The sequence below is a fragment of the Pempheris klunzingeri genome, chromosome 10, assembly GCF_042242105.1.
Source record: "Pempheris klunzingeri isolate RE-2024b chromosome 10, fPemKlu1.hap1, whole genome shotgun sequence".
Lineage (NCBI taxonomy): Eukaryota > Metazoa > Chordata > Actinopteri > Acropomatiformes > Pempheridae > Pempheris > Pempheris klunzingeri.
The window spans coordinates 5,866,411-5,883,101 of record NC_092021.1 but is presented as its reverse complement, the minus strand read 5'-3'; the positions used below and the strand labels follow the sequence as shown (position 1 = coordinate 5,883,101).

The window sequence follows — 16,691 nt, the reverse complement described above, 5'->3', positions numbered from 1 at the left end:
GATGCCTCACTGTTTACTGTGCAAAAAAAAAAACCCATAGCAATGTCTGTCTAGCAGCAAAATCCAAAAACAAGGATCTTACAGATCACTGCTTTGAATGATTTATTTGTCTTCAATTTAAATGCAAAGCTGCTTTTTTCACGGATAAGGCTAGACTAACCATATCCGAAACCTTAACCCTAGGTTTTATAGTGAGGCTGCTTTGTTCTTGTTCCTTCCTGCCGCACAGCCACAAAACTGGATGTTTTTGCCTTTGGTGAATTATCTTAAAAACATTCAAAGTGAGGTCTGGTGCAGAATCTGTGTCTGTGCATTTGTTTTTTTCCAAGTGTGACATTTCTGATTTAACTGTTCTGGAAGTCAACATTGATGCCAAAAAAAAGTCCTTTCTTTAATAAAGTCAACAAATTCTTCTGTGTTGTTTTCAGACTTAGTCTGCCCACACTATGAAAATGTTCTGGTCAAATATGAAATTGCTATATTTAATGATTTCTAACTAAAATGTGTCAGTTTTTTTGCTGTGTTGTTAGCACAGGATAGCAAATATTAACAGAGAAGAGTACAGTTTATAAGCAGAGATTGTACAATTACATTTTCCTCCACTAGCCCTCGCTCTGATGGACCATCCAGACATGCCACTTAACCACAAGAGGTACAGGAAAAAGATTGAGGTAATGGGGAAAGTCACTGTTATGTTTTCTTTTGCCAGTCAGTCTTAAATTCATAGGAGGGTTGAGATAATTCCACTCATTTCTAGTGAAGAATCACTTGTTTGTGGAGTTTCTCTGAGAAAATCTTCAAACAAAAAGTCAGAATAATGACTTGACTAATGAATTTACAGCTCAAGCAAGTAATTATCTCGGCCAATTTGAAGACTTTCTCTGATTTAGATAGAACTGTCTCCCTGCTTCATCTTCACCCCTCTCTCTCTCTCAACTCTTCTTCCTGTTTCTGTTAATGTACCTTCAACCCCCTCTGTCCCACGACTTTTTTTGTTGTGAGACCTGGCGTGTGTTTTTCTTAGCGCCTCGGTCAGTTTCAAGTGTTCCGCTCCTCCACTACCGTTCAACAGCTCCCCTTTCACCAACACTGAAAGGAATGCAAACATACATCAAAAGAGGCCCTCTCATTTTGAAGATTTCCAGGCTTTGCTCTTCTTTACTTTCTTCCTTCCTATCTTTCAGTCAATGTGATCCTTATGCTGGTAGGCTCTCTTTCCTGGCAGCACAGACACACAGACACACACACACACACACACACACACACACATTTACACGGGTGCACACAGGGAATTCGCGCACACACACGAAGACTGGCTCACCAACTGCTGTCCCACACTCTGCTCACTTGGCAAACACGAGAGAGATAGATAGGTGAGGTCTCCTGCCCCTATGCCACCTGCAGACCTCTCTACTCAAGTTTCTGGTGGTGACACTCATGCAGGTCAACATAACAACCATCAAAAGCCCAAATATGATTTTGTTTTACATATTTTTGTGCCTTCATCACAGACATCACGATGACATGTTGTTTTTTTTAGACTGAAATTTTATCATGCTACTTTTATCATGCTACTTATCGTTCGGTGTTGTGATTGGGTATGTCACTGCTTTAGGACTACCATAGATGCCTTTTTGATTAGAATTTGTGATGAACTCACCTACTGCACTTAGAATTTTGAGATTCTTGAATTTTGACTTCTGCCTTACTTATATCACAATTCTAAATAATTCAAATTCTAATTTAAGTGTCTTTGCACAACACTTTTACATCTCTTTGAGTATTGGTACCATTGCAGATTCCAATTTTTTAATCACTTTGATGGATTGCTGACGATATAATTACCCCACATTATATAAAGTAGTTACGATTCATTTCTCTTCGACCAGCTACAACAATAAAATTCAATGATGCCATACAAATCACACATATTATGATTGATAAATCACATGTATTAGAATGACAAAATAAGTTGTTTATCATTGCATTTTGAATCTTGCAGGTGTAAGGTTTGGGATAGACTGGGGCAAACACAACATAATGAATAAGTGTGATACTGGAAGAAGTACAATAGTCCGATTTTTAAAGTAGACTGCTGTAGTAGTTTAGAGTACTGTCATAGTATGTCAGCTCTTTGGTGAAGTCACCATATGTGTTTGATTGATTCTTTGGAGTCGTAGACTGACACACATGATAATAATAGCCTGGGAAGGCTATCTAAAACAATACCCAAAGGTAAAGGAACCCATAGTACCGTACTACCCCACTAGAGCACTGCACTCCCAGAATGTAGGCCTATTTGTGATTCCAAAAGTCCTCAAAAGAAGTGTGGGAGGCAGAGCTTTCTACAATCAGGCTCTTCTCTTTAGACTTTAGACTTTAGACTTTAGACTTCTTTATTTTATCCCCCATAGGGGGAAATTTTCTTGTTACAGCAGCAACAATATAAACAGGGACAGTGAAAGAACAAAGCAATAGAAAAGACAAAAAATAGCAAATATAAATATAAATATAAATATAGATATAAATATATGGATTGTGATGAAATGATAGATATAAATATATGGATTGTGATGATTCCTGTGGATTCCTGTGGAATCTTCTTCCAGTTTGGGTTCGGGGGGGGGCAGACATCCTCTCTACTTTTAAGAGTAGGTTTAAAACCTTCCTTTTTCCTAAAGCGTATAGTTAGGGCTGGCTCAGGCCTTGGACCAGCCCCTAGTTATGCTGCGTTAGGCTTAGACTGCCAGGGGACTTCCCATGATGCACTGAGCTCCTCTCTGCTCCTCTTCCTCTCCATCCTTATGCTTCATGTCCCTTTGATATCTGTTACCAACTTGGTATCTTCCCCAGGGCCTTTTTGTGCTTTTCTCATCTCACCTGTGGATCCTGGTCATGGTTCTCCTGGCTGTGGTTCTCTGGCTTGCATGAATCACTGCAGCGGATTGTCGGCCGCCGCCACCTTTTACTAATATTATTCATGTTGTTATAGTTATGGTTGTTGTTTGCTGTGCATCCCCACCCACCTTCTCTCTCTCTGACCAATCCCCACCCAACACGGACCCCAGCAGAAAGCCTCTGAGGCTGGTTCTGTTTGAGGTTTCTTCCCGTTAAAGGGGAGTTTTTTTCCTGCCACTGTTGCCTGATACCTGATGAGGGGGAATGATTACGTCACTCTAAACTAATTTTTTAAGACAGACTTGGAAAACTCCATATGGAAAACCACCCCGTTTATGCATTATTGCAGCTTTTAACCCTTCCTCCAGTTCTCCAACACGGTGACACACTGAGGAGGAATGCTAAAACCGTCAGGTCTAATTTACAGGTGGACAGGTGTAGGAGCGAGGGGGGGAGGTTTTGGTAGAGTCCACACAGGCTTCCTCTTTCACTGTGCTTTAGTTGTACCTTCACTATATCCGGAAACAGAAACCTTTTCACATAATTCAGACAAAACCCAGCTGTTTTTGCCTTCACCTGGCCTGCCCCGACTGTCTGACAGTACTGTCTCAATTTCCTGAGAAGCCTTTAATTTAACTTTCCAAATGTTGTTTTCAACTAACCCAATACTTCCTTCCATATACAACACAACTCATTTTTAGCTCTGGCTGCTACAGTACATAACAGTCAAATGGCACCCATTGGTGAAATAGCTGAATACAAACAACCCTATCTGTGCACATTTTTAGCTATGACTATTTCAACTAAACTCATCACTAAAACAAGTTGTTTCATCATATATTTATTTGAGTATTGAGCTTTAGTTTGACTTCTGCCATCTCATCACACACACACACACAAACATAAACACACACGAACACAGGTGTTCAAAGTAAACCCTCCCAGATGGTAACAGAAACTTAACAAGAAGTTGGTCAGATTTCAAAATAAAAGCCATCCATTTTAAAAATTTTTCTAAATTTCTAAATTAAAAAGCCCCAAAAGGTAACAGCAGCTTAAGACAGGCTTAATGAGCGCTGAAGACTTTCAAAATCAAAATCTCAATTACTTTTTTTTTTTATGCACATACACACACAAAACTCGCCGTTTTGTAGTGCGCTGTAGTGCGTACCTCAGTTGATGGTCATTTAAACACCTTTCATTGCTTACACAATATTCCTTTATCCCTTTCCTGTTATTCCAACTCTTCATAGTCCTTCAGATGCTCCTTTGAATTCCACTCCCAGCCATTCATCAACCAATGCTGTTCAGCTCTCAGCTTTACATATAATGCAGTGTCCATTCAGCAAAGCAGCTCGGCATCAGCTTTTGACTAACCAGCAATCCCACCACAATTTCTTCAGAAATTCCATTTTCTCGTTTTTAAACCATTTTCTAAAAAATTCACATTTGGTTTACCACATTTGAAACTATATCCTGGCCAGTGTTTTGAATTTATGATTTCTGCTTTTTTGGGCCAGGATAAAGAGAAGAATTATTTAAGCGGCTCCTTGGTTCGTGGTGAGGCGAAAGAAAACGCAGAGGATGTTCCAAGGACTCTGGTCTAATCACTTTGAAATCAATGTAACACAAAGCTGGTTACAAACCAAGATCCTCTGTGAATTCTTTGATTGTACATTGTTTATACTGCAAATGTCTTATTTGATGTTTTGTAGTTCGTACTTCCAAAAACTCAAAATCAAAAAAATCCAACAAAATTTGTATGGTGTCATCACAAGAATGCTTTGGTTGATAGATGATATAATGCAATGGACGGCAAGTTTCAGAGACCTATGGAAGAAGACAAGTTTAGACTAGGACAGGGCACATTCTCTGTGGGTGAATCACTTGTCTTTGGAGAAATATCTCCCTACAGGATTTCAAGCTCAGGTCTAAAAGGTCCTGAAGTAGACTGTGAAAGGTCTGACAGCAACACATTAGCCATTAGTCTGATTCAGGGGTTGAAACAACAACACTACAGGCTGTCACACATGTATAGATTCAGGTCACTCAAGCGGGAAGCAGAGTATTGCCACAATATGCTTTCTCAAACCAGGGTGCAGGTTTTTTCCTTTGGCAGGCCTTTTAAGTGCTTCACACAGCTCACTAACTAAGGAGAACTAAAAAGTGAGGGAAATATAATCTGGTGTCTGTTTTAAATACTATTCAAATGTATTTACTATTATATTAACCTGGAGCAAGATTATTCACATACTACTTAATGTAGTCATGTCAATTAGGGACTGACCACCACATTCCAGCTTTTTAAAAAATTTTTTATTATTAATCTCCATCTCTGCTCCAACCTTTACAATCTTTAGATTGCATATGGGGACTCAAATCCCTTACCAAAATCCAGCCATCCAGTGGATTGCAAAAGATGCAGAGTAATGAGGAGCTAACAACTGGTAATATAAAAGGCATCTAAAACAGCAGAGAAAAGCCCTGTGGATGAGTTCTTACCCCACCCTTGAACCTGACCTTTCCTGCTAGTAAAAGTAATATCCTGTGGTTGATCTCTCCGTCTTCCTCACACAACAGAAAACAGATGTGGCCTATACACAAGTCAGGGAGGAATGTACATGGATGAAATTTTTTTTTCTGCCGTCAGAGAATTAAATAACAACAGTTAATGAGCAGTTGTTACAGAGCAGTTTGTAACAAAAAGACTATGAGATCTACAGCCGTGAAAATGTGTCTCTGTGAGGATGAGCTTATGCTAAATGATCATATCAGTATGGAACGATGCTCACAGTGACAATGCTAACTTGGGCAGGATAGCTACCATCTTATGTTAGCATGCTAACATTTGCTTATTAGCACTAAACGCCAATGATATTTGAAAGTGAGGGAAATACTATTAGTTTTGTGGGTATTTGGTCTAGACAAAGGTAAATATTGACCAGATGATGGGGAAAGAGAGAAAAGGTCAGGGGATCACCAAAGTTAGTACATTTCCTCCTGTGGAGAACATGATGGGTGTACCAAATTTGATAGTGATTCAGGCAGGAAACGTGGAGACTCAAGACAAATGTCATCCTCATGGTGGCACTTGAGTAAAAATCAGGGTGTCAACAATCAGAAGGCTTAAACCCTTCTGGCCATTTCATGGCAATCCATCACACCTGTGTGACAGGTGGTGGGACCAACTGACACTTGAGGCATGCCACTAATGTTGTTAAAAATGCTAAATGTCAGCATTTGGTGCTCATCTCAGATTTGTGTAAGTATAAACCGCAAAACCAAGCAATTAGAACATGTCTAGAGCTTCGGCTCTACAGTTTTTGTTTTTCACTACTTGAATTAATCAGAGCAGCAGCATTGCTATGGCATTGATAATAAAAGTGATCTAGGGCAGAAAACTTTTGTTTTTACTGCTGACACAGCACAGCTGAATGAACACTAAACTCACCCTGTAAACATGTAATGGAGGTGTGTGTGTGTGTGTGTGTGTGTGTGTAAAAGTCACAGCTGTCACTGGTGCCACATTGCACACTGCTGAGTTCAGCCAGCTTCCTCTCTGAAACATTTGGACTGGGTCATTCATCCTGAATGTGTTGTTAGCACTCACTCTCGACTGCCTCAGCTGTCAATAACCTCGGCAACTACTTAGGCAAAACTGACTGTGTGTGTGTGTGTGTGTGTGTGTGTGTGTGTGTACATGTGTTTGTCTATACACAACAACAGTGGATATGCCTATAAGCCAGCGAGTAAAGATTTGGCCAAATCAAAGTTGGCATTTGTTCCACTCAGGTTTCACTGTGGTGCGACTTCCACATTGTTGCGGTAGGACTCCAGTAGAAGTGCTTGTGATAGTTGACAGTCTGCCTCTGTGGTTGTTCACTGCTGGCCCATACAAGCCAGCTGCTTCTATGTCCATGCCAAATCTCAGGCCTTTAGTGACAGTGGGGGGACTTCCCTTGAAGTTGGGGGGGGGATGGTCAGTGTATATGTGAATTTGTGTCAGCTTGAGACCTGTCAGCAGCAGCTGTCAGAGGATGTTGCCAGGTGAGATCTTGTGGTAATTGTAACTAACTACATCCAAACTAAGCCAAGTGACTTGAAAAATGTTTTATGTTGTCACCCAGAAACGTCTTTTTGCTTCCAACAGTGGAAACATTTCAAGGCAAAGTCCCTGTCCCTTTTCACATGAATAACACATACGTAGATTTTTTGCTGTCTTCACCAGCTTTTTTTTTTTTTTTTTGTTTCCTGGAATGCTTTACGTTACACTGCGACCACCTGTTGACACCCCCGAGGTCACTCCGAGTGCAGTTCGACATTACCAAGTCTTGCATGTGAAACAACCGAGTGCAGCGATGGCCCTGCACGTAACCAGTTTCCATCCCACTTTCTCTCTGATGAGCTGATTACAAAACATGAGCAAAACCTCGTTTTGGCCCAGAGCCAGAGAAAGAGACTGAGAGAAACAAGAGAGAGGAGATGATGGCAGCAGCAGACATGTTGTGAGGGAGGAGGGGAAATTTGCAGAGCTTGTTGCTAAAGACAACCACATGTCTCTATATTCAGGCTCAACTCTGACTCTCTTTGTGTCTCTGTTTCATGTCTCTGGCTTCTATCTGAGAGGAGACTGTGGCCTGGCACTAAGTCAGCATGATTGGGAATCTAATATCGCCCGTCATATGGAAATGTAAGAAAAGGAAGCCAACCCCCCCTTGCTCTTGAGGCTGCGTCGACTTTGTAACTATGGGAGGGCCTGCAGTGTAAATCATAACTTACAAACTCCTTACCCTCTCCCCTCCCAACACAAACTCTGAGTCAGGAGCACAAACAGATCCCACTTCACTCATCTCCTCTCTTTCTTTCTCCGCATGTTGGCTGCATTTTTATCGTCAGCGGCCTCTGAATTAGATTAGCCCGCGGCAAACACAGAAGACAATGCGCCATTGTCTGCGAGCCTGTGTCAGTCTATCTCAAAGGCTTAAAGTCACATAGGAAGGTGTTTTATGATGAAGATAAATGACAGTAAAGGGAAATCATGTTCCTTCCCCTTCTAATAGTCATATACGCGATGGGACTGACAGCTGATCATCATTTTACAGCCGGCTCATTTACCAGAAGGTGAAGCATAGAGGAAAGCATACTTGAGCTGTTATATTTGAACATGTTTGCCAATTAAAACAAAAAAAGACAGAGGCCAAACTTCTATCTAACAATTGCCTACTTTGTTAACTACACGTCATATCGTGGAATCTGGATCTCAGTCACTGATTTCATGGGGAAAATAACGCCAGATGGCTGTAAAGTCATGAAAATGAAAATTCTGCCAACCTGGGGGACTCTTCCAATAGAGTCTTTAGAATATATCCAAAAGTAAAGATGGCTTCCAGTGATAGCATCAATCGAACTGCTTTCCAAGAGGTGAGCGAAAAAGAAATCCTGCACCATCTTTGATTTTACGAGGTTTTATCGGCTCCACTGGAACGCATTTGAGACGGATGTTTGCTTTTATGTAAAGATAACCAGTAATTGCCAGAACTGTGCTTGAATAAGGTTCATTTCCCTCCCTTTTCCCATCTTTCTCCTTCCCTTTCTCCTTCAGCCTCAGTCTTTCATTTAGTTTCACAAACAAAATAATAATAAATGTTGTAAGATAAACGAATAAAAATGGTTTAATCTGTCAAATATTTTCTTGCGTAATCAATTAGTCGTTTGGTCTTCAATATGTCAGTAAATAGTGCAAAATTCATCCATTTAGCTTTTTCAAAGCCCAGAGTGTTGTCTTCTGATATATAGTTTTGTCTGAACAACAGCGAAAGATATTTGCCGCGGGATATTAAGGGAAGATTTTACATCAAAGTCTTTGTGCTTTAAAACAACACAACAACAGTAAGTGACTAAATATGGTGTGAAAGTGAAATGCAAATTAAAAAAAAAAAAAGATTCAGTATGTTGGGATAAAAAAAAAAACAACCTGTCACTCTCCATTGTCCAGAGAGTTTATCTTGAGTGTGAGATAATGAAATTAGCTTCACCATCCCCCTCCTACAAATTAACTGACCTCCTGCGACCTGGGCAGGGTTTGCTCAGAAGACCCAAGACCTACGACCGCCATTGTTCCTTTGTAAGCCGATAGACAATGATGATGTTACTGCTAGAATGCTTTTGGGAAACTGGGTTTCCAATGAGTCAGTGTGTGAGTTAGGGAGTGTGTGATGAGTTCGGCCAGAAGGTGATGGGAAGATCTTTGTACTGCGCCGGTGATGACACATCATGCATCACTCAGAGTACACTGTATACAAGACTGAATCTGTTTAAGTTTCCTCCCTTTTGGAGACACTGGAGCTGGCCAAGGTGTTGTTCTTATTCCTCTGGAGTTTGAGAGTAATTGTTGTGGAAATGAGGGTTTTGAGACCTTGTTTCATGCCTTGGAAATCAGCTTTTCCTGTTTCAGATGAAGGACAGCCCCTACAGTGGTTGATGAGGTCAATCAGGCAGTAATAAGCTTGTCGGTTGTTTTACCGTACAGCCCTTAAAGTGGCTTGTTAAATGCACATCAGGCTGCTGCGCTGTTTCTCAACGACGTGCGCGCTATTAGAGGCCCGGCGGTGCGTTCGTGTTCTTTTGACGGCAGTAGTACAATCCAGCGTGACCTCAGTTTCTGTTCTGGGATTCGAGTGCCCACTCATAGCCGCTCTAGTGTAAAGAGGGGTAAGCAGGAGGGGTTGACATGTGCAGCCCCCACTCCAAAAAAAAAAAACTCCTCTCCCCGCCAACCCAGATATGATGTGAGCCTATTTAACTTAACACACTTGAGGGAGAATGAACAGGATGCCTGGAGGGGAGTGAAACAACGGGCATTAAAACAAGCCCGTATTGTCCTGTGCCATTGGAGGGCTCTACAGATGAATGTAAGCGGTCATCTCTCGCTCACTCTCCCACTCTTCCTCCATCTGAAGAGCAGCCTGACTGTGAATGATTGCAGTAGCATCGCTCGACACATAGCTGCCTTTTACAGCCCCCTAAATGGCCATTAAAGTCTCATCAATTCATCCCTGCACATGCGTAAGTTTTAATCAACACAACACCCCCCTCCTCAGTGGACTCCGTGACAGCTGTAGTCCCATTTGGGTCACTGATGCTAGAATAATATTCAATACCGTTATTATTTTATAGAATTAATTATTAAAAGTACCAACTATTTGCTGCTTACAGATGTGCAGCTGTAATCATCGTGCCACTTTTTGAAAATGTCATAATATTCTGATTATCATTGGGTATTTTATTGCCAGCTAGACAAAATGCACACATTTAAAAGGGCACAGTTGGTCAATTAATAAATTGGACAATTTATTGAAAAATCAGTTTTGAATAATTTGAAAACAATTAAAAATGCTATGGATTGTATATATATATAGATAAATATATAAACTGAATTCTAATAAAAATAATTATAAATACTTAGCTGCAGCCTCGGCCAGGATCTGTGGGAAAACGTATCAATATACTTAATCATTGCTCGCAGTCCTACACTGACGCTTGAGATGAATAAAATGCTAACCATGGCGCTCATCCTGCTCTGTATCAAATGTGTGATCTCTCTCAAACTGCAATTCCAAAAGTGATATGTTTATGAATTGTGTATAATTGTGTTTTTCTAAAGAGAAAAAACCCTCGACAACTGAACCTTCCCTGATGCTGATATTACTGCGGAGGAAGTATTTTTCTCATTTCTGGTGCCTAAAAACTAAAAATGTAAGATGACCTTGGCAGACCTGCATCAGAAATCCACTGTTTTATCTGTCTCTGATCCCTCAGAATCAAAAACCATTTGGCACCTGCATGTGTTCATAAGGAAGAAGACAGGTAAAAGGAGCAGAGATAAGATAGGCCAGGATTGTTGCAACCATGTAATTGTTGTAACCATGTTTCTCCATAACCTACAGCTATTATCTGGGTTACTCCACTGTGGGAAATGTAGTGAATCAACACATAGAAGTAAAAGAAGGAGGCTATTACACTAAAACAACAATCCACCTCAAAATATGAGAATACATTGCTGATAAGACCCTGAGAATAAATGTTTAGCAGTAACTACAGTCTGTTAAGCAGCAGGCCAGAGGTTTACACAGTGCTTAAGAGAGAAAGCAGCAGCTACCCTTCATCCACAGCCACTAAATTCCAGTGCAAACATTTTTCAGACGAACCACCGAGGCCTCAGAAGCACCCCCCCACACACACACACACCCCACCTACCGCATCCCCTCGCAGGCTGCGTTTTCTTAAGGCGACCATCATGAGGTGACAGGCTGCTGAATGGCTTCATTGGTACAGTACAGTGCCTTAGCTCAGTGAAATGAGGGTCACAGTGGGATGGGTTGGGGTTGAACGCATTCTCTCTTTTCTTTCAACTTTTGAGTTTACTCAGCAGGAGTGGGTGGTTGTGGTGGGAGAGGGTGGTGGTGGTGGTTGGGGGTGGCGGGGGGGGGGGGGGCTCCTCCCCCTCCTCAGAGTCACTCAGACTTCACCCTCTTCACCCTCTCCTCCAACCCTCCTCTCTGTCCCTGTACGCTAGACTTCATCGGTATTTGCTTTCAAAAAAAGCTGCACCCCCCCCTCCCTCCCCCACCGTCTCCTCCCTTCTCCTCCTCCTCCTCCTCAGCCTATATCCCACCAACACACACACACACACACACACACACACACACACACACACACAGTCACTCCTTTTCCAGTATTTGTAAAATTTTCTGCAGATTTCCAGACAAGAGGCAAATAAAAAAAAAAGAAACAGATCAATAAAGTGGGGGCCTGAACACAGAGGGGATGTGTGAAAACGGCGGTATACATACAGCAGCACACATACAACAGCACACAGGGGCAGGGCTGTGGAGATGAAAGTGACATGGTCACTATGGGTCTCTGAACGCTGCAGAGCGGAGCCCCTGAACTGAGGCTGAATGAGCTGAATAGGCTCATCCATTCTTTACTCCTTTCACTCTCCATAGGCCCTAACTGTTGGAACTCTTCATTCCTCACAATGGGCAAATGCACTAAAACTTTTTCTTTTTTTTCTCATGCTAATCACCTCAGCCCTAACTGGGGTTGTCATCATGTGAAGCGGAAAAACACACATGCATGCACTCATACTCAATGTAAAAAAAAAAAATATAAAAAAATAAAAATAAGATCACCACTTGTGTTATTATTCAGAACTTTTTATTTGCTTGAATTATTCCATATCTTCTTCTTTTTTTTTTTTAAGCCTCGTCTTAAACCCAAATCATTTCCCAACTTTTCTAGGTCTGATTCTCATCAGAATGCAAAGGGGGGGGGGGAAAAACAACCAGTCATCCAAGGAGGATGTCTGTTTGATTTTTAAATGTGAACTGTGAAAAAAAAAAAAAGCCTTAAGAAAACTTAACACAGCATCTTTTCAGTTAGATATGTAGGTCAAAAGCATTATCAAAAAAGTGGAACTCAGAAGTCCGCACATGAGTTTGGAGATCATTAGCAGCGCCTGTTAGATGGGAGTAAAAGCCAACAGCAAATATAGCTGCTTAAGGACCCCACAAAGGCGTCAAGTGTTTGTTGACTACTCAGGCTGGAGAGCAAACAGTAAACTTTGAATCTTTCAACAATAAGTACACATCTCCCACAGTCCTGTCACAGGCGGTGATGTGTCCATGCACTGCACCCCTGACACTTTTCTTTGCTTTGTAGCATTAAGAGATTAAAAACGCAAAGTGTTCCAAAAGTGAGAATACATGTGCATGACTGCACTGGTGCAATGTGTGACATTGTAATTGTTAGAATAGTTGTTTTTATTTCTAGCTTTACTAAGAAAAAAAAAAAAAAAAAAGCAATGAATTATGCAAAGTGGACTGAAAAGGTGTGCTGAAATGTAAAAGTTACATTTGCAGGGCTATCTCAGATTGATTTTTTTAATTCTTAGATTTAAAGATAAAAGATCACCTTCACTGTTTGGAGACTTCAGTGGGCACTACAACACTACAAGAGCTTAAAAGTGAACTATTACAAGCCATGTAGAAGGATTGGCGCCGAGCTTTCTGATCACATCTCTTCCCATATGGATCAAGTTGCAGGACAAAAATTTTTTGGATTCCAGTGTCAGATAAGTTCAAAGTGCAAATGAGATGTGAAGCTGCTCTAAGCCTCATCTGCCGTTGACACGCAAGGCAACAGAAGAGGAGGAAAAGGGGGGAGAAACCCCAGCAGTAAAACACTTTTAACAACCTCCAAGTGTGAATAGAAGCAGGAATAGAAGCAGAATATACAGAATCAAAGCGCAAAAATGAAAGCGACTCTCCCAAACCCGCCGCTGTCAGCATCACCACAAACTTTTCTTACCTTTGCTTGCGTCTCTTTTCACTTCCAACCCGAGGCTCTTTCACTCACTCTTTTTGTCCCGAGGAAAAAACTTTGCCTGGAGTGTGATTCCCGTAAACTAGGACAGAGCTGGCACCACCATCGAACGCACAACGCGCAAACAAGCCTCTCCGGACTTGACGCGAAACTCCATGAACCGAGTCCAGAAAAGTTAGGAGGCACTCAAAGTTTGCACGGCATTACCACCCCCGCTGTCCCGGAGAGCGATTCAGCGCGGACCACAAGTCGAGTCAAACTTTTTCTTACAATCCATCTTCTCCCAAGAGGTGCGCTCTCGTGTGCGTGCTCGGCGCGCTTTTCAGCAAACTAACATGATGCGTAAAAAGCGCTTTGTTTGTTTTTCTGGAACACGCGTAAAAGTTTGGAACAGGAGGCGGCTGCGCTTCACTCGATAGTTGTGTCAGAGGCATGCGGTGGTGTTGAGATCTTCAGGCTGCTGATCTGTTTTCAATCCGAACCCCCCCTCCTCCTCCTCCTCCCTTCTTTCTCCTCTCCCCCCTTTTACCATCTCCTCCTCTCTCACTCCCCTTGCTCCCTGGTGAGTTGGGCCATTTGCTGCACCAGATGGGCCGGGCTAACTCTATCCAGCAGTTGCAGACGGCGAAAAAGTTAGATAAAGTTTCATTTGTTGTTCGATTTTTCACGGGCTTTGCAGTTTAGAATGTCTATCGGAGCCAGTTTTGTCAGTTACCACACTTGAAACACACACGTTTGCATCAGTTGCCATCGCAGTGCTCCACAAATCAGTGCTTTCGTTCACAGAGTTGCATCAAGTTTCTTGCTGTTGGGGAAAAAAAAGAGCTCCTAAAGCTCTAATTGTTTTTCCTTTTCATTAGCAGCAGTGATTCCCTGCGTGGACGGATAATCAAGGCTCTCTTGGGTCTTCTACAAACCAAAGTCACATTCATCCACAGCCAGACCTTGTAGTTAAAGCGGGTTGATTTAAAAAAAGTAGACAGCAAACAATCTTCATAATTCATGCTTTGTTTATTCCCATCCAGGCTTTTTCATCTTGGTTGGAACCTTTTATTCAGCAGTGCAGCGGGGGCAGCGGTGCAGTAGGCAGAGATATGTAGCGGACAAACAGCATTTATTATGTGATTTATGTAGATTTCACCTAAAGTAACCCTGTCCGTGCTTGTGCATTGAAATGCTCATTTAGCGTGAGTGTTTTAATTAATTGTTATTTCTAAGGAAAGTGGAGAATTAACGAGAAGAAGGGAAACGAGGCTGTCTGCTCCACAAACTCTAAGCTAGATTTCAACATGGCCACAGGTCTGCTTGTGTGATTTCATCATTTAAAGCACAACTTTGTGAACGTGCAGCACCCAAGCACAAAAGTAACACGATGAAAGTCTTAAAAGTAGATTTGTACACTGCACTTCCTTGTTAATAATGAAGCAGGACCCCAGAAAGCATCTTCATCATGTCATTTAGTAACCGCTGAATCACAGTAAAACTGAAGCTTTCAAGGCCCTCGGTGTTCCAGGCCCTGGTTGGTAACCAAAGCCTTGGAACACCACAGTGATAAAAATGCTCCATCGCAGGTGAAGCTAATGTGTTTTATCTTAGAAAAAGTATAAGAAATGCATAAATGAATGATATTTGATATGTTCTGTGTCATACCATTTAAATAGTCCGTCCCACGTGGGGTTACACGACTTGTGAAACATATGAAATGTAAATGAATACTTCCAGGAGTTGACGTTCACGTTCTGAAGAACGACAAATCATTGCTGCGTACGATAAACAATACTATGAATAAACCAGAACAATCTAAGTCAAACATGTTTTATACAGAAACAGAATAGAAATACAGCATAAAACCCTTTGACGTTAGACAACGCTTTCTTTTTTTCCTCCTTTCCAGTCCATTTAACCTCCAAAGACCTGGCGTACACATGCGTGGACATCACATTTTGGGTTATATTACCATAGTAGTTAATTCTGCTTAGCTGGGGCCGTATGGACATGTATGTGGGCAAAATTGTTGATATTTCATATTGTTTTTTGCACCGTGATTTTCAAAACATGTTCAAAATATGTTTTGTATGTTATAAATACATGCAAAAGCAGCCAGGAAAAAAAACCTGCTATGTTCAGGGTGGAAATAAAGAGTTTTGCACAAAGGTGACTTTATTGTGTTTTTTGGAAATTAAGACCGATTGTCCACATGTGTGGACATAATGTTTCTCTAAAACTACACCATGTAAAAAGATGATGCTTAGGTTTTATACTTATCAGGGTCCAATAAGCCCAAATAGCGAGGAGAAATAAAAAATGCATATCAAACAAGAGCTCGGGTCTTAAGAGGTTAAGATACTCTGGCAACATCTTCACTGTCTTCTCATTAACTCAGTATCTTCCAACAAAAAGTCTCCTCGCTTGGTTCTACTAAATGTCATAAATGATCATATTAAGGAGTCTGTCATTTGACTCACATTACTGACAAAGCTTAAAGCATTATCAAAAGTGAAAGTCTTCATGTCATAGACTGGCATGGTTCAGGTGTGTCATGCTAATATGTTATAATAAATCATATGGCAACACAAGATATTTTATCTGACTGGCTTATTATCATGTATTCATGGATGAGCAACATTTGAATGTTGTAGCCGCTCATGGTGGAGTGCATTTAAACCACTTCATATTCTGTTGGATGTTGTATTTTCTATAATAATGATGTGATCAGTGTGAGAAATGTAGCGGAGTAAAACTTTTCCTTTTCCCATTGCACAGTGCTTCAGGAAATGGACTCAGTTACTTTCTGCCACTGGCACATAGAGCTGGCCCCCCAAATGAGGGCGGACCCCAGCATGGCCTCCACACTCATTCATTCATTCTTTCCGCATTATTTGGTCATCCTCCCACTTTGGATGTTCCTGAGGCTCGGCGTGTTTCAGTGTGTTTTGTACACACATGGAAATAAGAAGAAAAAAAAAAAAGGAGTCTCAGAGACAGTTTGGCATCGTTGAGCTACTTATGTATGTATGTGGGAGACGTCTCACGCAAACATGGGAATCACATGCAAACTCGCACACAGATCCGTGCGCGGACAGCAGTTCAAACCGGCGAGCCGCTGCTCAGCTCAGCAGCAGAGACAAAAAAAGAGGCGGATAGATGGAGAGCATGAAAAGAGACGGACTCACAGAGGGATTGTCAGGCCTGGTTGGTTTCGGGGCTCGAGGTGCTGCCACCTATTGTCTCTCTCTGTGCTTGCATCATGCCTGAGTGGCCACTGTCAAAACAAGCCTGTGCACATGAGCCACCTCCGCTGCTCCCTGTGTCTCTGTGCCTGTGCACGTCCTCAAAAGAGGGGGAATGCCAGTGTCGGGCTCACTGGCCTTCTCTCCTCTGCTAGTACGGTCTTACAAGCAGGAATT

General features: G+C 41.7%; 1 protein-coding gene across 1 annotated transcript in view; it reads right to left on the bottom strand.

Annotated features, from left to right (window-relative positions):
- gli2a (GLI family zinc finger 2a) overlaps positions 1 to 13,455 on the bottom strand; it is a 79,185-nt gene extending 65,730 nt beyond the window's left edge. Inside the window, exon 1 of the mRNA XM_070837752.1 lies at positions 13,270 to 13,455. The gene's annotated coding sequence lies outside the window, so the exon portion shown is untranslated. The remainder of the gene's footprint in view (positions 1 to 13,269) is intronic.
- Positions 13,456 to 16,691: the final 3,236 nt, after the last annotated feature.